Source organism: Leptonychotes weddellii, chromosome 3 (genome assembly GCF_054177405.1).
Source record: "Leptonychotes weddellii isolate Sample4059 chromosome 3, ASM5417740v2, whole genome shotgun sequence".
NCBI lineage: Eukaryota > Metazoa > Chordata > Mammalia > Carnivora > Phocidae > Leptonychotes > Leptonychotes weddellii.
In genome coordinates, this window is record NC_138371.1 from 73,724,989 (window position 1) to 73,750,636 (window position 25,648).

The following is a 25,648-nucleotide window of genomic DNA, read 5'->3' on the forward strand; positions in this document are numbered from 1 at the left end:
ATAATAGCCTAGAAGTGGGAACAATCTGGGGCGCCTGGGTGGCTCAGTCAGTAAAGCATCCAGCTCTTGGTTTTGGCCCAAGTCATGATCTCATAGGGTGTGGGATGGAGCCCTGAAACAAGATCTGCACTCAGCAAGGAGTCTGCTTGAAGATTCTCTCCCTCTGCCCCTCCCCTCGCTTAAGTGCTCTCTCTCTCTCAAATAAATAAATCTTAAAAAAATAAAAAATAAAAATAAAAGTGGAAACAAAAAAAAAAGAAAGCTGTAACATAAAAGCATAGGAGATGAAATGAATTCAGGATTGCAAATGGAGATCAACAACTACCTTCATGTTGAAACACTCTAAGACACTGCTTTGTGTCAAAAGTTCTTTGATAAAAACTCAATGCTTAGAGTAAGATACGGAAACCACAGTATTTAACCAATGTGCAAGCAGCATAATCCCAGAGATTAATGAAACTCCAGATCACAACTGTTTCATATATTTTTGCTAAGCAGGAGTGGCTCGTGTGGTGAGGATTTGTAGTTCAATCAAATTATCTTCTCTACATCCACTTGTGAACATAATACTCACAACATCCATGTGATTAACCAAAGCAGCCTAGTCCAGGAGGGTTGCCAACAGCAGACAGCAGTGTGGCATATCTAAACAAATGAACATGGAAAGGTATCATTATAACTGAAGTTGCAGACATTTAGGATATAAGTTTTTTTAAAGTAAGTAGGAAACTTTAGACAGCGGAGGAGTCTTAAGGAGGTCCTTAGGCTCAATAACCTTTCCCAGCCACACACCAGGTGCAAGAAGGACTCAGACTTCATACAGCATCCTCTTGTCCCCAGGTAGAAAGATCTGGTGGGATGCAGATGAAGTGAGTACAAATTTTAAGTAGTGGAAGGAATAGGGAGGAAGAACACAGTGGATGCTCCTCTCCCCAGTCATGGAGAATCGCTTCATCTGGCCCTGCTATAACTCAATGGGACCAGGCCCCCTTCCTCTTTCAGAGGCACAAACCTTTGGTTCCCCGGCAAGCACCCTGAACTGTGTCTCCAGGTGTAAAACAGAATGTGCCAAGTGCCTAAGATGGATGACTAACTCCTGTCCCTCCTTGATCAATCACTTAGACATTGTCTACCTAAATAAACTCCTATGGAATGACTATAGGACACAAGCCAAACCACTCTGATGTCCAAATTAAATACCTGACTTTTCCCCCTTCCCCTCCCCTTCAGAAAGCATTTAACTTTTTTCCCTTGAACAATAGGAAATACATCTGGAAACTTGCCATTTGGCAGCAGGGGCTGGAGGACAGATCAACAGAGCAACACAAACTACATCCTGAGCAAGAGCCTAAGCTCCTGGCTGTGTCTGGGGTCAATCCAAAGCAGAGAAAGGCAAGGCTTAAGGTGTGAAGGGAGAAGAGTTGCTGCTTGAAGTCCTGTTCCAACAGACCTCTCAAGGGCATCCAGGGAAGAAGAGTATGCATTTACTATATTCGAGCACAAAGCCAACAGCACCCAGGCTCCTGGACCAAAAGTGAGGACCTGTGATGGAGCAGAAGTATAAATCTGGGGGACTAAGAAGAAACGAAAACAGAGAGCCACTTTTTTTTTTTTTTTTCCACAAAAGGAAGAACAGTACCAAGAAGGACTGGGCCCATGACAAAAGAAAGATGAGACAATGTTTCTGTTCAGCATGCTAGCCCTCCGTGTCAGGTACCTGTCTCTATGCCTCCTTCTCCCTCCTTCCCTGCTGCCAAGTCCTGAGCTGACATCCACTCAAGAGTCAGTCCACAGAGCTCCTACTAGCACCAGGCATAGAGTTAGAAATGAAGGACACATGGAACCACAAAAGACCCTGAATAGCCAAAGCAATCCTGAAAAAGAAAAGCAGAGCTGGAGTCATCACAATTCCAGACCTGAAGCTCTATTACAAAGCTCTAGTCATCAAGACAGTACTGGCACAAAGACACATGGATCAACGGAACAGAATAGAGAGCCCAGAAATAGACCCACAACTCTATGGTCAACTAATCTTTGACAAAGCAGGAAAGAATGTCCAGTGGAAGAAGGACAATCTCTTCAACAAATGGTGCTGAGAAAATTGGACAGCCACATGCAGAAGAATGAAACTGGACCACTTTCTTACACCAAACACAAAAATAAACTCAAAATGGATGAAAGACCTAAATGTGGGACAGGAAACAATCAAAATCCTAGAGGAGAACACAGGCAGCAACGTCTTTGACCTCAGCTACAGCAACTTCTTACTAGACGTGGTACAGGAGGCGAGGGAAACAAAAGCAAACATGAACTATTGGGACTTCATCAAGATAAAAAGCTTCTGCACAACAAAGGAAACAGCAAAACTAAAAAGCAGCCTACAGAATGTGAGAAGATATTTGCAAGTGACATATCTGATAAAGAGTTAGTATCCAAAATCCATAAAGAACTTAGCAAACTCACCACCCAAAAAAACAAATCCAGTCAAGAAATGGGCAAGAAGACACGAAGAGACATTTCTCCAAAGAAGACATCCAGATGGCTAACAGGCACATGAAAAGAGGCTCAACATTACTCATCATCAGGGAAATACAAATCAAAACCATGATGAGATGCCACCTCACACCTGTCAGAATGGCTAAAATGAACAACACAGGAAACAACAGATGCTGGTGAGGATGTGGAGAAAGGGGAGCCCTCTTACACTATTGGTGGGAACACAAACTGGTGCAGCCACTCTGGAAAATAGTACAGAGCTTCCTCAAAAAGTTAAAAATAGAACTACCCTATGACCCAGCAATTGCCTATTAGCTATTTGCCCAAAGGATACAAAAACGCAGATTCAAAAGAGTACATGCACCCCAAGGTTTACAGCAGCATTATCAGTAACAGTCACACTAAGGAAAGAGCCCAAGTGTCCATAGTGTCCATCGACTGATGAATGGATAATGATATGGTATATACACACAGAGAAATATTACTCAGCCATCAAAAAGAATGAAATCTTGCCTTTTGCAATGACATGGATGGAGCTAGAGTATATTATGCTAAGGAAATCAGTCAAAGAAAGACAAATACCCTATGATTTCACTCATATGTGGAATTCAGGAAACAAAACAGATGAACATACAGGAAGGGAAGAAGGGGTAAAAAAGAGCAAGAGAGGGAAGCAAACCATAAAAGAACAAACTGAGGGTTGCTGGAGCTGGTGGGTGGGCGATGGGCTAAATGGGTGATGGGTATTAAGAAGGGCCCTTGTGATGATGAGCTCTGGGTGTTACATATATGTAAGTGATGAATCACTGAATTCTACTCCTGAAGCCAATATTACACGACATGTTAACTAACTAGAATTTAAATAAAAATTTAAAAGGAAAAAAAAAAAAACCAGTGAAGGACACAGAAGAATTCTATGGGTTCTCTGCTCTTAAGATACAAAGTCCAACAAAAAAGCTGGATAAAGCCCACAGGAGTCTCCTCTATTTCAACATGAGCACCACCAGCTGTGCATGCTGCCAACATCACAGGAAAGACCTGTGGCTCTGTCAAGCCCTCAGCATACCCCTCTCCTCCTTTCGAGGGTATCTTCCCCTCCCCAGTAGATATCCTTGCTATTACACAACTGGATTTGCTTTCCCTTGACTCAAAGATTATCTCCAGTTGAAAACCAGGAGGAAGACACTCATGAAACTTCTTAGTGATTTATACTTCTGTATGAAGGAGTTAATTGCACCCATACCAAAGGGATGATTTTCAGATGGAGAATTTGAGGGTATGCAGAGAGCAGCCCAGGCCTGGCACCAGTCCTAATTCCTTCAGGCCATGCTCTTAAGAACTATCCCGCTTGCTATATTTTATATGTTCTCAAGCTTGGGAAATCATTAATGCTCTAAGTAATTCCACATGTAATAATTCTTATATTTGTTTCCTTATGAGGGTCTTAGAAGTCTAGAGGAGATGGTTTTTTTAGAACCTTCCTAAACATACAGATTTGGGTCATTCTTGCTGGACACGTCCCCAGTAGATAGCCAGCAGAGGACCTCCTTGTGTTTGAAGAACAACCCCATATGCAGAGTTTTAGAAAGCATGCAATAAACCCCAAGATTGTTATTCACCCACTCAGCATGACATTTCAATCAATCAGGAATTATCATTTTTCATCAGAAAAGAGATGAGATCCCCCTGGTGAGTTCTCCCTTCCTCTCATTTGTTAGGTTAAGGTAGGTGGCCTATGTAACTCTATTCAGATTTTCTTCTGGAGTACAATCAAAAGGATCAGAACACTAGGCAAGATTAAAAATAGAGCCATCTCTCAAGAGAAAATAAAAGGCAGGTGTTATGTTCTTCCTTGGCATGTCCTTAAGCATCTGAGCAATGAACAGATACATAACCTTTTACACCCCATCTTGTTGCTATTTTGTCAATACAAATGGCTCTGTAATTGCCTTGAGAAATTCTGACTTGTTTTGAAATGTTATTTTTAAAGAGAAAAAATTTAGGACATGTTTCACATTCAAAGACCCTATTACTACTGTTCACTGAGAACATGGAGTACCTTACACATTCCTTCAAAGGTCTATATCCAGATGAGGCAAAACTGCTGAGTATTACCTTAACACCAAATAAAACACAGTTCTATCTCCACTTTCCATCCTTGTGAGACTCATGTAATCATAGCAGCTGCTCATCAATAATATGAAGGGAGATGCAGTACCCTTGATTAGAACCAGAACAAGGAATCAGTTTCCAGAAAATTTCCCTAAAGTCCATGATTGGGATCTATAACTTAAACGAAACAACTTGCTCTATTTAGACTGGCCTCCCAGGAGATTTCAAATGCTATCTGAAGGTATAATTTTTGTGTCTGCATTCAATAAAATCTTGCAGGGGAAAAAAAAACAACCCTACATGCCATATCCAAATCTCTGAAAAGCCAGCTGGAAAAATGTAATTCAATTCCAGAAAAATTTATCAAATGGTAGGTGTAGCCAGGTATAAGAAGAAAAATGAGGCACAAACCTAATTTTCAAGAAGCAAATGATGCCAATACCATATCTAAGTGGAAAGAGCCACTTGGATAATGGGTTATGTTTTTTCTTCTAAATAATCAGTTGCATGACATAACTTAGTTGAAAATATATCTTTTAAAGAAATTAAATACCTAAATATGGGGTCCAATTTTTTTTTCCTTAAAAGAAATAGTCATTGGCTTATACAGTATTATATTTTGAACATACACCTCTGACCATTGACCTCAGGGTTATCAGCAAAGAAGACCATAAGGTAGTATGTGAGATGCTGAGTGATGAGGGCACCATTACACCCCATAAGCCAGAAGTAGTCCCAGGACTCAGCCTATGATCAGGCACAAGTTAGCTATAACAGAGGAAACAAGGAAGTGGGCAGCCTCTAAAGAGATCAAATTTTCTGCTTCTAGCCCATACTCTAAGAGGCCCTTTTGCTACAACAAGATCCTGGATAAGTAGAACAAACTTTATATTGCATTTCTGACCACCAAAAAAGTACAGAATATATTCCAAAGAAGTGTATGCACAAATAGAGAGTGAGAGAGAGAGAGAGGAAGGGAAGAAAGAAATGTAAGATAAATTCAAAAGCGTTAGTGGCAAGCATACACACAAGTCAGGGTTGCCCTGGGAGCAGATGCTCCAGCATCAGGAACTGAATGCTGGGTCCCTCACAGGGTTGGGTAGCTGAACCTGACACTCATGAAGTCAAGACCCTTGAAGCTGGCTAACATAGTCCTAGGTCAGTCCTACCCCCAAGCTCCAGGACACAAGAAATGCAAATCTTCTTGGAGAAAAGCTCTCAATTTAAGTCCTTAATGTTGCTATAAATTAAATTTAATCAAATATACGCTCTCAAAAAAAATTTCCTCAAAACACAAGAAAATAAAGCAACATAAATGAAAGTTGCCAGGAACAGAAGGACACCCACCCTTAATTTCCAAATATTTAGCACTCTCAGAGAGTACTAAACAAAAATATTTAATGTAATAGAATATGGAATAAAAAATGAATGAGACTTTTAAAAATATTAAAAAATGATCACAAATATTCACAAATTAGCCTAAGAGAATTTTCAGAGACAACATAAAATCATTTAAATTAAAAACTCAATGGACAAGTTAAACCTCATATTTACCAGAGCTGAAGACAGAGTCACTTGAACTGATAAGAGTTCTAGAAAAAAGTGACCAGAATGCAATAAAAAGAGACAGAAAGTATTAAAAGGATATTGAGAGGCATGGAGCATAGACTAAGAAAGCTGAAAATGGAAGTCCTAGGAGAGAATTGAGATTGGAGGACAGGCAGTTTTGAGACATAACGGCCAAGGTTGATGAAAGACACAAATACAAAGACACAGAAAACACTTTATACCAAGCAGAATAAAAAGAATTCCATATCTAGGCGCACTAAAGTGATACCGCAGAATACCAAAGACAATGACATTATAATATCACCCACAAAAAAGATCAACAATTAGATTGACAGATTTCTCAACAGCAACAACTGAAGTCAGAAGACAAAAGTGTACCAATCTTCAAAGTGTTAGGAGAATAGAAATATTAACTGTATTAAAAAGAAACCACAGTCCCAAAATGGCGTCACTTAGGCCCAGTCACCAAACTGGGGCTTAACACCTAACCTAATTGCAGTTTCAACCTCCCCCAGAAATGTAAGTCTTAAAAGGTCAGTCAGGAATTTTCTGATAAGCACCAATGAGGTAATCTGTCACATGGGCCCAGAAGATGAGGTAAATTATCTAGTCAGACCCCTGAGTTCCCCTAAGGTATGGTGATGTCACCTGGAACAATCCTGTCTTTTCTTTTGCTAATAACTTTCTTGCCCCATCCTCCTTCCTATAAAAACCTTCCATTTTGTACAACTCCTCAGGGTACCCCTCTACTTGCCAGAAGGGATGCTGCCTGAATCATGAATCCATTAACAAAACCAATTAGATCTTCAAATTTACTCGGTTGAATTTTTCTTAACAACTAGAACACCCAATAAAGCTTTTTTTTTTTTTTAAGAAGGAGAATGGAATACATTCTTTTAAACAAAAACAGAAAGTTTACTACCAACAAATTTCCCTAAAGAAATGCCCTAAAGGTTGTACTTTAAAGATTTATTTATTTGAGAGAGAGACAGAGAGCAAAAGCAAGCGAGCACGCGTGTGCAAGGGGCAGGAAAGGACAGGGAGAGAGAATCTCCAGCAGATTCCCCGCTAAGTGAGGATCCCAATGCGAGGCCTAATCCCGCAACCCGGAGATCATGACCTGTGCTAAAACCAAGAGTCAATGCTTAACCGACTGAGCCACCCAGACACGGGAAGGATGTACTTTAGGAAGCAAGAAAATGAACCCAGAGGAATATCTGATATGCAAGAAATGACAAGCAGAAAAGACGGTAAATACATAGGTAATTTTATACAGGTATTTTTACCAGTCTCTGCAAAACAATGCTAAAACTAAAGTGTATCTCATGGTGGTAAAAAGTCAGAACTAAAATATTAAACAATATAATTCATGAGAATGATTAAAGTACTCTCAGAGGCTGTGTTCCTTAGAAAGGGGTTATGATCCTAATGAACTGCATTCACAAAGGGGGAAAATGGCACTGGGGCCCTAATTGGCCTGGACCACACCAGGACTCCCCATTTTCCTTCTCCCCTTAGACCTGCCGCTCCCCAGTTTGTGGGGAAGAGTTGGGAGGTGGGGGAGAACCAGCAGATCTGAGGTGCTTCCTGACAGAAGGGGATTCTGGGTTGGTCCCTGAGAGAGGAGGAACAGCTCAGCCAAGAAAAGGCCTGGAGGCAGACAAAAGGCAGTGTTTTTGCAGCCGAACTTTCAGCTGTGTCTAGAAAGTAATCCACCTACTTCACTTTCAGACCAGACTAGGTGTGGCTTTGTTGGTGAAGGGCTTTGTTGGGGCCCTGCATTGTTTAATTTCGGCAAACAGGCTTGGGGATTAGGGATTTGTGAAGACACTTCGCTGCCTGGTAGGGGAGGATGTGTTTGAGCTCCTGGGTCTCACCAATGGAGAGTTTTGGGGTGGCAGGGAAGAGATGACCTGAAAGGTCTATGTTTGACTGGGAAAGTCCAATTTCCTCCTGGAATTTTTCTGCTAGGTACAATCTGAACTCATCGACCCACATTAACTTCCTTCTTGAGAAAATAAAAATCACAACCAAAGCCTTCCATCTTCAAAGGCTTCCTTGTGACTTGGTTACCCAGTTTGGGTCTTGAGTGTTAGGGTCGGCCTCCAGGAAAATTACCCAGAGAAGCTTCCTGAGGCCAGTTCATTACTTTTCATAATTTGGATGGTGGGGTTGGTGAAGGGAGAAGCCGGTGAGGAGCTGCACGATAATTGGAATCCTAATTTGTAGAGTACACGCTCCTTTTTACATAACCCTAAAGCAAACAGCATAAGGTTAACTGGCAAGGGAGAAAGTGAGTAACATACTTCAATGCCAGTAACAAGTTACTGAAGACTTATCTGTTACTAGGTTCTCTCTACCTCTGAAGCTCTCCATTAGAACAATCAGTGAGCAGTGGAAACCCTGAATAACCACCCTGTTATTACAACTCCAGAAGCATTAGAAGTGATTCTAGGGGCGCCTGGGTAGCTCAGTTGTTGAGCGTGTGCCTTCGGCTCAGGTCATGATCTCACGGTCCTGGGATCGAGCCCCGCATCGGGCTCCCTGCTCAGCGGGAAGCCTGCTTCTCCCTCTCCCACTCCCCCTGCTTGTGTTCCCTCCCTCGCTGTGTCTTTGTCAAATAAATAAAATCTTAAAAAAAAAAAGAAAAGAAATGATTCTAGTCCTGAGAGCCTCTAAGGACAAGAGGTGTTGCCGGGTTAAGAATACCCAGCTATTCCAGCAAGCATACCTGTTCATAGTATCATATGATGCCTCAGTTACATAACGTGTCTTATAACCCCTGCCTAAAAAACAGACCGGTGTATTTAATACCAAACATCCATTACCTATTTTTCCCTTCATCCATGTAACTGCCTTGAGTGTTAATATAAATTTTCTGCCTATATGCACAAAGACAATGCCCAGTAGAAAAATTGTCACTGATAATTACAAGGCAGTTTCTCCCAGCCCCAAAGATGACTATATATTGATATCCCCCCAAGAAGTATTGCATTCAAAATCCATACAACATGGGCAATGCAGTGAGAAATTAAGAGACATTCTTTAATTGTTTTTTTTTTTTAAAGATTAGAGAGAGAGAGAACTCAAGCAGGAGCAGGGGGAGGGGCAGAGGGAGAGAAATCTCTAGCAGATTCCCTGCTGAGTACGAAGGGGGCATAGAGTTCAATCTCACAACCCTGAGATCATGACCTGAGCCGAAATCAAGAGTAGGATGATTAACCGACTGAGCCACTGGGTGCCCCTAGAGATATTCTTTGATATTTTCAAACAATGAAATTAACACTTCAGAAAATCAGTCCCCAAACATCTATGAGATTTCACTATGCTACTTGGTTATGGCAGAAATAGGAAGAATCAGCCTTGGATTCCACAGGAAAGAGTCCCGAACAAGAAAATCATGTAGCAAATGAGCCACGGGGATCCTGCTGACTAATATCATATTTCTTAAATATGTGCTACTAAATCATCCAAAACCGCATGAATTCTTGATATGAAGATTCATAAAGTCTTTTTAGTGCTAAAAGAGAGGTTTAAAAAAAAAAGTCCTTCCTTCCTCCTTTAATCAATTCACAGAGGCAGAGATTACCAGTCCATGGTTAACTCCATGGTAATTGTCCAACTTGAATTATATGCAGACATTTTTTTGAAGAAAAATGTTTGGGGCACCTGCGTGGCCCAGTTGGTCTGACCCTTGGTTTTGGCTCAGGTCATGATCTGATGGGTCATGGGACTGAGCCCCACGTGGAGCTCCAAGCTCAGCAGGGTGTCTGCTTGAAAATTCTCTCCCTCTGCCTGCCTCTCTCTCTCCATCTCTCTCTCTCTCTCACTCTCAAAATAAGTGAATAAATCTTAAAAAAAAAAAAAAAAAAGAAAAGAAAAATGTTCCCTCAAATCCCCCCAACATTAACTTTGTTGTTTTTAGTGTGTTCCTTAGAAAACAACAATATAAAACCAGGTACAAAATCTTTAGATGTGTCACCCTTTGTCTATACAAACCAAAGCACGTGTATAAACAGATACAATCCAAACTACAGAACAAACAGCATTCAAATTAACTGTAGCTTAACATGTTAGATCGTGTTCTGCTGAAATCACACTGCTGCCCCAGTGAGGATATATATGGTACTGGCCACTGATTGCCATGGCGTGGGTCCTTTTGAGCTCGGCAAGCATTTACTTCCGTGTCCTATGGGAAGACTGGCTACTCCCACCACTTCCCTTCTAGAAGTGCTGTGAAACCTTTCTTCATCAGCCTGCTCTGTGAGCATTTGGTCTTTAAATGCAAACAGTGCTTTGGTGTCAAGTTAGTTCTACCCTGGTTTTTCTTAGGAACCCTCCATTTTAAACAGGTTCTACTTGACACTAATTTGAACACAAACCTAAATACACATTGGAAATCATATCCCGGTGCTTAGTTATAAGACAGATACCCAATGATCCAGGATGGGCCTAGGTAAAATTTTTATCGCCATGAAAATGAAAGCAACATCTTAAAAACCTTACCTAAGACTCACAAATCCCCGAGGTTACCAAGGCTCAGAGGTCTTCAGCTCCCAGTGTGAGAAACTGCCCTGTGGAATGCTGTCTGTGACCAGGTTCCTACAGAGAATCTACTTTTAGTGTGTCCTTGAAACTAGAGACATACTTGGATCAAAACTTCGAGGGCTGGGGGAAAGCTGGAAGAGCAGGTGTAAGGAATATCAGATCTGACAGAAGGTAACTACGAAGACTGCCAAAAAGCAAACAGCCTACAGACATGGGACTTGTCCTCACCAGTGCTGAGTGCTCTTTCTGAGCCCCTGGCTCTCTGACGGTGACCTGGTTTTCATAATAAAGCAAATGCAATATTTAAGGCCTTTCTCAGAGACTATAGTCCAGAGAGATGTTAAATATCATCCCAACTTCCATCATCACTGTGCTAGTTTATTTTTGTCATTTGCGCCTCCACCAGCTTGAGATCCATTGTCTGCCCTGCTCTCACTGTCAACCAGGAGGGTGGCCCCTGCAGATTGCATCCCCCAGGTTCCTGGGCAACTGACTTGTGCTGGGTTTGGCTAATGGAGGAAGTTGCAGGAGACCAGAGCAAGGGAGGAAAGGGAGGTTGGGGGCGGGCTTCATCCTAGCCCCACATGCTTCAGGCCCAGCATCACCCATAGAAATGGTGTCCCTCTGCAGCCAGCCCCAGCCCCAGCCAGGACTGCATCCTCCACGGCTGCAGCTCTAAGTGTTCTTGAGACCCTGTTTCCTTCCCTTCTCCTTCCGTCCAGAGCTGGCCATGAGCCCTCCCAGAACACGCCTTCTCTCTCTTGTCCCCTCAGCTCACGGCTCCCATGGCTTTCTACGGCTGGACTCCCCCCATCCTATCACCCTGCACATACTCTGTGGGTAGAATCCACGGAATTCTCCTCATTTGAACCAATGGTGTGAATTCTGCGTCCTGCTGGGGCCATTTAGGACACAATCCTCAAATCTGGTCAGGCAGATCAGAACTATGCAAACCCCTAGGTACAGATTAGATGCCCAAAAATTAACAACAACAACAAAAAAATCACCATCTATCAGGGAAGCAAACCGATGAAGATAATCACATAAGCAAAAGTGGCCTTGACCCTCTAAGTCCAGTCCTGAAAAATTTAGCTAAAAAAAATAATAATAATACCTTTTGGAAATAAAAAAGCTATCTTCGTGGAAAAGTTTATTACATCATAACCTATAGCAGGGGAAATTTTGGAAACAACCTGAATGTCCTACAGTAAGAAAATAAATTATAACATTATCAACTTGAAGGACTAGTATGCTACTATGAAACAGTATTAAGAATTTATAGCAACAGGGGCACCTGGGTGGCTCAGTCGTTAAGCGTCTGCGTTCGGCTGGGGTCATGGTCCCAGGGTCCTGGGAGGTTCTGCAGGAAGCCTGCTTCTCCCTCTCCCACTCCCCCTGCTTGTGTTCCCTCTCTCGCTGTGTCTCTTGTCAAATAAATAAATGAAATCTTTTTTAAAAAAATGGATATTTGAACAGATTTTGTACATACATTTGAACATCAATATTTTAATTGTGTAAAAATAAATATACATGCACCTCAACACTAGATAAAATTTCACAAAACTAAATCCCATGCTGGAAGACTCAGATTCTAGGTACTGTGTATTTCCTTTCTAAAACTTCCTTAGAAATAAAACAAAGGGCATACTATCCAGAGGCCTCACGGCTACAGCCAGGGATAGGAGAAGTGCATTCTGAGAGATTAAAGCTCCTCCAGACTATTTCCCACCCTCCGATCAATAATCCAGCCTTCAGCTGGACATTTAACGTCCGCCTCTGTTTCTTTCCTCTGCAGTGGAAGGAGTACCAACCCCTTTACAAGACTGTGAAGTTAATGAAACCCAATAAAACTGCAAAAATATATATATTTTTTTGCTTTCGTATGCCTGCTTCCCTGCCTATACTAACTGTATATGCTGCCTCGAGCTGAGGCAATTTAAAACGAAATCCTTTTCTTTGACAAATTTTGTGGTGCAGTGCTTGTGAGCTCTGTTTCAGAGATGGAGCGCTTTCACTAATAAGTGGTAAGATGAACACAGTCATTTGGGGGCCTTCATTGGAGGTTTTAAAATATGTTTCCTGCTCCTCCTTAAAGAGATCCTATCTAGCAGAGGGATAACAGATTGATGGCTATGACCTTCTTCACGTTCTTCTAACTCCTTTTAAAATGAAATCAAGGCTCTTGCTGCTGCTGGTGTCTACGGGCCGGGTGCCAAGGCACGATAATGAGGGCTTCATACCATCCCCCACCCTCAAGCCTGCCATCTCAGTTCATTGGTCATGTGTTAATGCCACTCACAAGCACATCAAAAGAGGGGCAATCCAAGAGAAACACGCTTTCCCCATCCCCAGGGCGTGTAGCCTTTAAACAGCGGTTGTCGGAAAGACGATGTCTTCGTACTGAAGACAAATACGACACCATACCAACATTACAACAAAATGCTTTTACAGACATAAAGCTCTTTATGCTTTAATTTTAAACTGATGATTTTATATCTTCCTAAATTATACATTTTAGCAGAGTTTCCTAATCTAAAACATTTATTTGTCTAGAATATATACGGACTTGAAATATTGCCATTCCTATTTCATAGCTGAGCGGATGATAATTTTCTTTAATTACACATTAATTCCAGTGTACTACCTGGCTAGGCAGTTATTGTTTTAATGGGGTAAGGATTAATGGGCAGGTGTTCTGCTATACTCTGAAGAAGAAATGGAATTATACATGATTCATTTTCTCATGAGCTGAATAATATTAACAACACTGTCACCTTACATTTATAAAGCACTTTTCATTTTCAGAGTGCCTTCGTATCTGGGATTATGTTTTCCTGGATCTTTTACCTTTGACAGATTTTTCCAGATAACACACAACTCTACAGTTTTTCAAATTTCTGATGCCCAAACATTTTATGTGCCTATGTTTATATCAACAGGATGCAGTAAGAGGTAGTAGAATAACCACAGCCTTTGGAGACCAACAAACCTGGGTTCAAATCTCGGCTCAACCAATACTCCATGACCTTGGGTGAGTTACTATGATTATCAGTTTTGCCATACTTACAATAAGGATAATATCCACTTCCAGGGCACTTGGGTGGCTCAGTCGGTTAAGCATCCAACTCTTGATTTCAGCTCAGGTCATGATCTCAGGATTGTGAGATCAAGCCCCACATCAGGGTCCACGCTCAGTGTGGAGTGTGCTTGTCCCTCTCCCTCTACTCCTACCCACCCCAAAGAAATAAATAAAATCTTAAAAAAAAAAAAAAAAAAGGATAATATCCTTTTCCATCAATGGCTATTGTAAGGAATAAATAAGATGTAACTTATTAAAAAGAGTCTGTTCTAGGGTGCCTGGGTGGCTCAGTTGGTTAAACGACTGCCTTTGGCTCAGGTCATGATCCTGGAGTCCCGGGATCGAGTCCCACGTTGGGCTCCCTGCTCAGCAGGGAGTCTGCTTCTCCCTCTGACCCTCCCCCACTCATGTGCTCGCTCTCTCTCTCTCTCATTCTCACTCTCTCAAATAAATAAATAAAATCTTTAAAAAAAAAAAAGAGTCTGTTCTATATCTGGCTGGCACACAGCAGGTGTTTAATAAGTAAAAGTTATTGCTATTATTAGCAGCTATCTTTCTCTGTCTTAGACATTGTCTTGCCCCTACCTGACTTATTTTCTTCAAAATATTTGGATTCAGAGAGGTATGGAGGAAATAGAAAATCAAGAGTAACAACATTAGTTCCAGAAAGCATACTAGGGGTCTTACATTGGTATTATCTCAGACACCTTCTGTCCTGAGGGGCCTACTCGAGCAGTCTGCAAATATTCATCCATCTCTTCTACTTTAATAGAGTATAAAGTTAACAATGCCTTGGATAAACCCCAATACTCATCATTTGGCATTCCTGTATTTTCAGTTTAAAAGCATGTATCAAACCTAAGAAAACATCTCAAATATGGAATACCCTTTGGTTGCCGTGGGAGCTAGGCTCCACAATGGTCCCTGAGGATCTTACCTCCTGGTGGTCAAGCCTTTAGCAGTGTTCTCTCCTACCCCCAACCCATACTCTGAAGTCAGACTGGTCTATTATGCCACCAACTAAATGAGGTAGAAGTGATGATGTGTGACTTCTGAGGCTGGGTCCTAGAAGACACTGGAATTTCTGTCTTGGTCTCCTAGATCAATTGCTCTGGGGAAAAACCAATAACAAGGTCATAAGGACACTCAAGCAGTTGCCCACATGAAGAGGGACGAACTTCCCAGTTACGTGAGTCACCTTAGATATAAATCCTTCAGCCCTGGTCAAGCCTTCAAATGACTGCAGCTCAGGCCAACACGTGACTACCTCATGAGAATAATTGATTCAGAAATGCTCAGCCAAACCAATTCTGATTTCTAGACCCACAGAAACCCATGAGAGATAATAAATGATTACCGGTATTTTAAGCAACTAAAATTTGAAGCTGTTACACAGAAATAACTTATTATTACAGTCACAAGTGTAATTTAGCAAGAATATGGATTGGAATGACATGACCCTTCACCATGTAAGCACCAACCCAGAGAACATCTCCAGAACAATGATTTGGTCTATAATATAGAGACCACTTTCATATTTTAAATATCACCACCTCACACATTAACAAATTCCTCAAATCCCATACTAATTCCAAAAACCTTTTTAAAAATGATATATTTGATTATATAGAAATGTAAAATGTACATGGAAAAACTATAAAGTAAAAATCTAATGACAAATGAGGAAAATTCTCAGCAATGTATGATAGAGGGTTAATACTCCATATAAAAGAATGTATAAATCAATAAAAAATAAACCATTCAATAATAAAACAAAAAGCAGTTATGATTGAGAGATTCAAATAAAAGAGAAGGGCTTCAGAGACTGTGCTCTAGGGCACTCCAGTATTTAATTATCAGGAATAAGAGGATCCAGCAAAGGAGACCAAGGAATGGCTGCTAGGACAGGAAGAAAACTAGAAGATGCTGGAGTCTAGGAACCCAAGGATCAAAAAGAGTTCCAGAAAGAGAGAGGGACGAAATGTGCCAAACCCTGCTTCTGAGGCAACTGCGAGGAGAGTGTTGGCTACTCAATTTTGCTACATGGAATCACTGGTAATGACCATATCACCCAATTTCTCTTCCTACTGCCAATAAAGGTTTGTTGAATATCCATTAATTGCCAGATACATTACTTCTTGGAATTATCACCTCTCCTTGTATGTTGTAACTGCCAATATAGCTCATTCTTTCAGGTTACATCCAAAAGGACAGTGGAGATTCTTGGGGGTGGGAGGATGGGAAGAGAGTTGCAACAATCAGATTCAAGTCCATTAGGTATCAGAATATGAAACACCAGCAAATTATTCATAAATATTAGGAGGAATCTGGGAGACTTCTGACTAATCATCACAGGGATAATTTTATAACTTCTTTATACATAGAGCTGTCTGGATCAGCTGGGTTATGCTGCATAACAAACAATCTCTCAATCTCTGTTCTGACACACTAGGTCCATCTCTTGCTGAATCGAAGCCCACTGTAGGTCCAGGCACCTCTCTGAGATAACTATCTTCCATGTGCTGTCTTAGCATTCCAGACAGCTCTAAATGTGGAAACATATTTCCAAAATTATCACAACAGGGAAAGAGAACCCTAAAGGGTCTTACACCAACTAATTAGTCTGGCCCAGAAGTGACTCATATCCAGCCACCACCACTGGCCAGGAAGAGTCACATGACCCACCCGATTGCAATAGGGGCCAGGAAGAGAAATTTTCCCATGAAGATGAACTAGATGCAGGTGAGCATTGTAAGTCTACTACAGTCAGGATTCTACTTATCAAAGGATCTGACATCTAATCATCCCTTTGACCATGAAACTATTCCAATAAGGTAGATAGTGAAGTTATTAGGATCTGTTTACAGATGTGAAAACTGAGCTAACAAAGGTTTAAACAACTTGTCTAATTAGTAGTAAAATCTAATTTAAATCGTTGTAGTAAGGATTGCCTCCCAGCTCCATGAGCTTTCTTTTCACAAGTCCTTGCTGCCATCAATTTGGAAAAAAATCATTAGGATCACCATTATTTGTGGTCATGGTATATATAAAATATGCCACAGAACAGAATACTACATGATTCTCTAAGTACCTTATACAAAAGGAAAGCCCTTTCAAACAGCTGGGATCAGTCCCTTCAGACATATTCTTGGCAATGACTGGCTGATGTCTAAAATAAAAGTCAAAAGTGCTTAGGATGGAAGACTTGGGTTTTCCTAACAACACTTGAGGCTCCTTTCTCTACATCTGTCACTAAAGATTAGCCCTCAGAATAGCACTGTGTGAACCCCCTTTATGTTAAAGATGAACTTTAAGTTTCGACATACCCTAGAGTTCTAATTTGCAGGCTGCTGACAGCCCAGCTTTAACAGAGACCAGCTTTTATGACTCGTGTGTTAAACCTTAAGGTACAATTTCCTTTTCTCAGATATTTGGGGTCTTGATAGAATTTCAGGAGAGCAGGAAAGAGCTATATTGGAGTTTTCCTTTATCACTACTTAATTTAGCAGGACAAAATGCTAACATTTTGCAAAAAGAAATACATATCCAAGCTCTGGATTCCTAGATCAAAATGAAATATCACTTGGCATTGAGCTAAAAGCATTACTTATAATAAGACTTCTCCAAAGATTGTGCATTCGGAAAAAAATAGTTGAAAGAGTAATTAGCTATAAGCTTCTATTTTTTCTTTCAATCCTTAAATTCCATACTGTAATCCTTAATTTAAAAATTGGTATGTGAGTTAAGTACTAAGCAAGAGCCTCAAATGGTATCAAGTCAACCCCTTGAAGCTCTTTTAACTACTCTGTCCATGGCTTTCAGAGGGGAAGAGGAGGCAAAGGAATTTCCATGGTTAAGATAAATGGCACATACCCAAATCTGACGGTAGTCAACCAACTGCTATTCTATTTGTTGGTTTGTTGGTATTAAAAACATTGGAAATTGGGGCGCCTGGGTGGCTCAGTCAGTTGAACGGCCAACTCTTGATTTTGGCTGGGGTCATGGGGTCATGGGTCACGAGATGGAGCCCTGCGTCAGCACCATGCTCAGCAGGGATCTGCTTGAGTTTCTCTCCCTTTGCCCCTTCCCCTGCTCATGCGTGTGCTCTAAAATAAATAAATCTTTAAATTTAAAAAAAGTTAAAATAAAACACTGGTAATAGGCAAGAATACCTATGTAGCAAAGCTACTGCCAAGTGTAAACAGAACTTGGTCTCCTAAACAAGTAACCATGCGGTTCACTCCAGGAAGCCCCCTCAATGCACTTTTTGTCCTAGTCAGAAAAAGCCTTCCCTGGATATTCTAGCAATGGCTTTCCAACATGTGTGTTATAATGGAAAGAGCATGAGGAGATTTGGCTTTTATTCCCAAATCAATTACCAGCTATTCCCACATCTATTTAAAAAACCAAACTAGGCATTTAAAAAACCAAACTAGGTATTATGGTGAGACTCAAACGGAATAGTACATATGAAAGCACTTTACATTTTCAGTAGAACCTTACACTGTTTGCAACATGTTATACTAAATATGGCCTCCTCGGGCTTATATGAAGAACCCGCACTTACACTCCCCATCTAGCCAGGACAGAAAATGTCACTGTCCCATCCCAAATGTTATCCTTCTCTACTTCATTACAGAATTTCAGTTTAGAAACTGACCTGGATATCCTTTCAATCTTATTGGCACACCATCCTACTCCCCATGTTAATATACAAATCTTTGAGCAAAACCATCCAAGAGCAGTAGTGAATCCTGTGAAAACTTCTGCAGGTTCCACATCCCTTAGGTAGGGGGACCTTATAATTTGTCATCCACACTGGGACACTCCTGGAAGTGAGAGGAGACTTTGTAAGTAATGACACCAGGGCAAGAGTTAAACTGGAACTGTCCTTGCGAGCCACCCTCTTCACAAGCCACACGGAAGACCTCAACCCAGGTAGCAGATGCAGGCCTTGAAGGCTATCTATAAAGGAAATCACATTTTCATTAACCTATTTTTTGATGCACTGAATTTTCTCCAACTAATTTTTCAGATGGTAGGTACCTTCTGAGCTTTCAGTCCTTCTCACCCCCCATATACCTTCTGCTCTTGTTCAAAACAGTCAGGGACCCCGGGCAAGAAAAAAAAAAAAAATCACCTGATGTTTCTACTTAAACTATCTGTTGACCTGCTGGTTTTTAAAAGCACAGAAACTATACTGAATAGGAGATAACCTAGAACCAAACACTACTAACTGCTGTTCCAGTCTGCTTTCAGTGTTTCTAACTTTTAAGTATACTAATAATTCATGAATATTTTGTCCCTTTTAGAACATGAGACAATATGGAAAATTCAAGCAATAATAATGGCCCAGGAACCTACTGATTTCCAGGCACTTAACATACATCATTCCAGATAGGCTTCACACTAACCCTTGATGATAGTATTTTTATTTATTACTTACAAATAAGGAAGTCGAGGCTAAGAGACATGAAGTGGTTTGTATGGAAGCTCCTAGTACTTTGATTCCAAAGTTCATCCCATTTATACCTTATTTTAAATATTTTATATATTTTCCTCCTTTTCTCTGCAGTTCTTTCTGATTGTTTAACCTAATCATACTATGTATACCATAGTCTATCTTTATATGTACATTCATGTCTTGATGTAAACATTATGAGGATTGCGTCTCATTAAAAGCACCACAAACATGACGAAGAGAAAACAATACACAATGTTTCCTCCATCTCCTCTATACCCTAGTCCACTCAGTCTCTCTCAGAGGTAACCACAGGGTACCTTTCTTTTGCCTCCTTTAAGACATCGAAGCACATTGGGCATAGGCATCTGCTTACACTCTATTCCTGTGTTCCCCTTCACAACATGATTCCAAAGACCATCCATGCTCACTACTGCCAGTCCCTCTCCCCAGGCTCTCTTGAACTCACCCAAATCAGACTTTCATTCCTACCACTTCCACAAGACTGCCCTTGTCAAGGTCACCGATGTCCTCCACATTGCCAAATCTCAAAGTCAATTCTAAGACCTCATTTTCTTCAACTCTGAATAGCAATTGACATAGTATATTGCATCCTCTATTCTTGAAACATTTTCTTCTCTTAGCTCCCAGGATGTCCCTCTCCCAGGTATCACCCTGTCTCTTTGCCCATTCCTTCCTGGTCTCCTTTGATGGCTCTTCCTCATCTTCCTGACCTCTAAATGTAGGATAATCCAATCCTCAGCCTTCTTTCATTCTCCATCTATACTCACTCCCTGGGTGATCTCATTTAGGCCCACACTTCACATGCCTTCTACATGTTAATAGCTCTCCAGCCCAGACTTCTCCTCTGAACTCCAGACTTGTAATGTTTAATGGACATTGTATAGGTAATCTCAAACTCAACATGTCAAACCTGAATTCTTGATTCTCCTCCGCCAGTCTTTTCCATCCTACTAACGGCAACTATTTTTCTTGTTGTATATCAGGAGTGCAAGGAGGGAGCAAAAACTAAACAAAAGCACTGAGGAGTCATTCTTAATTTCATTCTTTCTCTTATCCTACATCTAACCCATCAACAAATCCTGCAGGCTCTAACTTCTAACCATATCCTGAATCTGATTATTTCCCCATTGCCTTCACCACTTCCAACTACTTTGGACCAAATGATTATACAGCTTTTAACCTGGTCTCCTTGTTACTGCCCTTCACCTGTAGTCAATTCCCCATATGGCTACATAGCATACCTTTAAAAGGGTAAGGCAGGTCATGCCATTACCTTTCTCAAAACCCCTAAATTATTTCTATCACCCTCAGAGCAAAACCCAAAGTTCTTACCACAGGCAGCAAAGCCTTACATGATCTCACACTGTCCTCGTGCTCTCTGCCCTCATCCCCACTGTTCCTTCCCTTACTTTCTACCAGCACCCCAATGATACTAACCTCTTTGATCTTCCTCAAACAAGCCAAACCCATTCTCCTGGCTTACTATTCCATCTCAGCACTTATTCAAATATCTAGAATGTCCTTCCCCTGGACAGCCCCAGGTATGTTCCTTTCCTTCATATTCTAGTCTCTGCTCAAATGTCATCTTTTCAAGGAGTTATTCCCATTCATGTTACTGTACCCTATCCCACTCTCCATCATGTTCTCTCTCCTTATGCGGCTTCATTTTCTTCAAAGCACATATTACTACCTGACATATTATATAACTATTGCCTTATAAGTCTCCAGCCATAGAATGTAGACTCCTTGAGAGCAAGGATTTTGTTTCATTTGCTATTCTATTCCTGATGCCTATCACATTATATGTATTCATAAAACAATCACTAAATGACGGAAACACATATGTATATTTTACATTAAAATGGAATATAATACATAATGTTCTAAAGTTGCCATTTCCACTAGTCAGATTACAAAACCTCATAATTCATGGGCATAGAATCCATAGTCCTCAGAAGGGTCCTCACTCAATAGTGGGGAATACTTAACTCTAGACTATGGTCCCACCTAGCAAATATAAAAATTACCAAAAATGGTCAAACTTTCCATAAAACCTAACTGCATCCTAGAATGAAGCTCAAGAATGTTTATAGGAGGGGTGCCTGGGTGGCTCAGTCGTTAAGCGTCTGCCTTTGGCTCAGGTCATGATCCCAGGGTCCTGAGACCAAGCCCCACATCAGGCTCCCTGCTCAGCGGGGAGCCTGCTTCTCCCTCTGCCTCCCCGCCCCCCAGCTTGTGTGCTCTCTCTCTCATAAATCAAATCTTTAAAAAAAAATGTTTATAGGAATACAAAAATATTCAGCACCCAAGAAGGTAAAATTCACAATGTCTGACAAATAAAGATTACCAGCCATAAGAAGCAGGAGAACATAACATCATTCAAAACTACCCTGAACAGACACAGATGTTAGAATTAACAGACAAGGACATTAAAACCATTTTAACTGTAGTCTATCTCTACTTAAGTTTTGTAAGAGAAAAAAAATTTTTTTTTAATCCCAAATCAAACTTCCTTTTTTTTTTTTTTTAAAGATTTTATTTATTTATTTGACAGAGAGAGACACAGCGAGAGAGGGAACATAAGCAGGGGAGGTGGGAGAGGGAGAAGCAGGCTTCCCGCCGAGCAGGGAGCCCGATGTGGGGCTCGATCCCAGGACCCTGGGATCATGACCTGAGCCAAAGGCAGACGCTTAACGACTGAGCCACCCAGGCGCCCCCCAAATCAAACTTCTACAAAAGAAATTGCAACCTCTGAGATGAAAAACACATTGAATGCAATTGGAGTGACATGAGAGTGTACATTTCAGAGCAATATGTTTTATATATTTATATTTCTAGGAATAAAAATAGCCATTTCATAAAGTTGTCATCAAGAGGACAGAATAATCCTAAACATTTATGAATCTATTAACAGAGCTTCGAAATATGAGAGAGAGAGAGAGAAACAACTCCTTGAACGGCAAGAATTAGACAAATCCGTAATTATAACTGGAGATTTCAATACCCCTCTCTCAATAATTGATCCAACAAATAGAAAGAAAATCATTAAGAATATACTATCAATTTGACCTAGTTGGCAATTATAGAACTCTCTTCACATGCACATGGAACATTTAACAAGACAGAACATATTCTGGGCTGTAAATCAAATCTAAACAGATTTAAAAAAATATTTCAAGTCCTAGTTCTCTGACTATATAGAATTAAAATAGAAATCAGCAATAAAGATCTCTGGAAAATCCCCAAATATTTGTAAACTAAAATATAAACCTCAACCATGGGGTCAAAAAAAAGGTTAAAAATAAAATTAGGAAGTATTCTGAATTAAATGAACATGAAAACAGTATGTGGGACTCTTAGAAAAAAAATTTATAGCACTAAATGCCTAAATGCTAAATGCTTCAAGAAAGCCTCAAATCAATGACCTCTGCTTCTACTTTAAACTAGAAATGAGATAACCCCCAAAATAAGCATAAGGAAAAAAGCAGAAATTAAAGCAATAGAAAACCAAAGAAGAAAATAACACTAAAAGTTTATTCTTTGAGATCAATAATTTTTTAACCCTGTACCTAGATTAGGAAAACAAAAGAAAAAACACGAAGTATAAATATCAAGAAGGAAAGAGTTGATGTTATAAACATTCTACAGACATTAGAAGAATGAGAGATTATGAACTTTATGGCCATAATTTCAGAATCACAGATTAAAAGAAAAAAAATCCTTGAAAGACACAACTACCAAAGCTTACTCAAGAAGAACTGATAACCTTAATAGCTCTGTATCTACTCAAGAACTTGGATTTGTAGTTTAAAAACATTCCCACAAACAAAATACCCAGATGCATTCACTGGTGAATCTACCAAACATTAATGAAGAAATACAAATTCCACACAAGCTTTTCCAGAAAAATTAAGGAGAGAATACTTTTCAACTCACTCTGTGAAACATCATTCTGATACCAAAAGCAGAAAAGGACATTACAAGAAAACTGCAAACCAGTATCCCTCATGAATAGATGCAAAAGAACTTAATATATAAGATAATATATCAAGGCCACATAGGTTTTATTGCAGGAATGCAAGGTTGGTATAAAAGTCACCAGAAAAATAAAAATCAATTTATTGTATTAAGAAACTTTAAAAGAAAAACCATATGATTATCTCAAGAGACAGAAAAATCACTTGACAAAAATCCAACATCTATTCCTGATAAGAGAGGGAAAAAAAAAAAAAAAAACTCTCAGCAAACTAGTAACAGAAGAACTTCCTGAATCTGACAGCATCCATGAGACACATATAGTTAATACTGCACTCAGCAGTGAAAGACTGCATGCTTTCCTCTGTGATCAAGTACAAGGCTGTTCCCTCTCATCGCTTCTATTCCACACTGTACAGAAGCATCTAGCCAGGAAACTAAGTCAATCTAAGTAATAGAAGGCATCCAGACAGAATTCAAACCAACATAATAGAGGATATCATAACCATGTATGTAGAAAACCTAACAGAAGGCTCAATAAAGCTACTAGCACTAATAAATGATTATAGTAAGGTTGCAGGATACAAGATCAATATAAAAAAATTGTATTTTTACATACCAGCAAAGAACTAGTGATTTTAAAATTTTTTAATCATTGACAATATCATTAAAAATAAAAACCAGTGAAGGATAAATCTGGCAAAAATGTGAAGGAACTCATTACTGAAAACAAAACATTACTGAAACAGAGAAAAGAAAACCTGAATAGAGGATTACAGCCTTATTCATAGATTGGAAGGCAGATATTGTTAAGATGGCAATTCTCCCCTAATCAGTCTATAGATTTAACACTACCCAATCAAAATCACAAGAGGCTTTTTATAGAAAGTGACAGGCCAATTCTAAAATTCATATGAAAATGCAAAAGAACCAGAGTAACAGAAACGACTATTTAAGATTACACAGTTAGGAGTAATCAAGTAAGGATAGGCACACAGATCAAGGAAATAGAATAGAGCTCAGGAAGAGACATATATTAATATAAGAACAACTGATTTTTGACAAACATGTAATGGCCATTTAATGGAGAAAAAAAAATACTTTTTAGCAAATTGTGCTGGGACAATTGGATGTCTATTTGCAAAAAGTTTAACTTTGATCCATACCTTGCGCCAATTGAGTAAAATGAAATCCACACAGATCACAGATCCAAATGTAAAATTTGAAGTTTTTAAACTGCTAGAAGAAGAAATAGGAGAAAATATTTGTGGCTTTAGGTTAGGTAAAGATTTCTTAGATGTGACACCCAAAGCAAGGTCTGTAAAAACTTCTTAGCAGAAGTTGTCAGAAACCTGTATTACTGTGAGGACCTCTCTCTTCCGCACTCAAATAAATCCCTTCTTACATTTGGTCTTTTTACACTAAATCGGTGCTTCCTAAATTCAGTCCATGCTGGTGACAAGTTGGCTTTGGCTAAAACAAGAAATCAACTTATTGGCAAAGATAGGTCATTCTAAACACAAATGCACCGACTATTAAAGCGGTGAGTAAGTGCCTACAAGAATTTCCTGCAGAAGCCTTTGGCTCTAAGTTCAGCTCCATTTTGGGGCTGGTGTGGCTAACTAAAGCATTTCTAGCACTCGCTGATAGCGTTTTTAGCAAACTGACACTTTCTTCTTGACTAATGAGTAGGGCTGAAAGAGTTAAAGGAAGCAGCCTCTTACATGGGTTGTCATGTGCACCGTGAAATCATCTTGTGCCATGGGGGTTCCTGCCCTCAGGGAGAGCCCATCTCCTAAGCTCCTGAGGCCATGATGGATTCAGAGTTCCCATAAAAGTCTGAGGCACTCCGAGGACCCAGGAGCAAGCATTAGGGCCCATTAGCCCAAATGGCACCGTTCTACAAATCAGGAAAAGGTGCCTGCCATGGGCAGAGGAGCCCTGTGTGTGCACACAGTTCTGTGAGAGGACAGGGTCTATGCGAGCCTTTGAAAAAGGCCTCCGTCTCTCCAGGCCAACACTGCCTCCTGCCAGACAGAGCAAGGGGTGGATTTTGGCCCCACTTAACCCTCTGGCTTAGTGCCCTTGTGCAATGAACAACAGGCACGGCTATCCTTGATGGTTTGCCAAGTATTCCCTAAGCCTCGGCATTTCCACGAGTTGCTACTAAATTTGTAAATCAGTGGCTGAATTTCTAGGGCTACTTGTGGTGTCTCTCCACCCAAATTCCTTTTAATTTCCAGCCTTTGGACTGTGCCATGGCTTCTACGGGGATGCAGAAGGGGAATATAGTAGAGAAAAAGGAAGCACCACAGTTCCCTTGATGGTTCCAGATTTCCTCTGGTTTTGGCTCATCACTGCTAGCCCTGTCCCTGTCACCTGCC

The 25,648-nt window shown here is 40.3% G+C and overlaps 1 protein-coding gene across 3 annotated transcripts in view; it reads right to left on the minus strand.

Annotated features, from left to right (window-relative positions):
- The window catches only part of LYPD6B (LY6/PLAUR domain containing 6B), a 162,794-nt gene that overhangs the window by 83,300 nt on the left and 53,846 nt on the right, over positions 1–25,648 (minus strand). The window contains exons 1-2 of one of the 3 annotated variants that reach the window (XM_081814467.1): positions 18,465–18,665; positions 575–645 (exon numbers count right to left, since the gene is read on the minus strand). The exons of 1 other annotated variant lie outside the window; for it this stretch is intronic. The gene's annotated coding sequence lies outside the window, so the exon portion shown is untranslated. Of the gene's footprint in view, positions 1–574; positions 646–18,464; positions 18,666–25,648 lie in introns of those variants that run through there. One more of the 3 variants, XM_081814466.1, reaches the window with a different exon arrangement.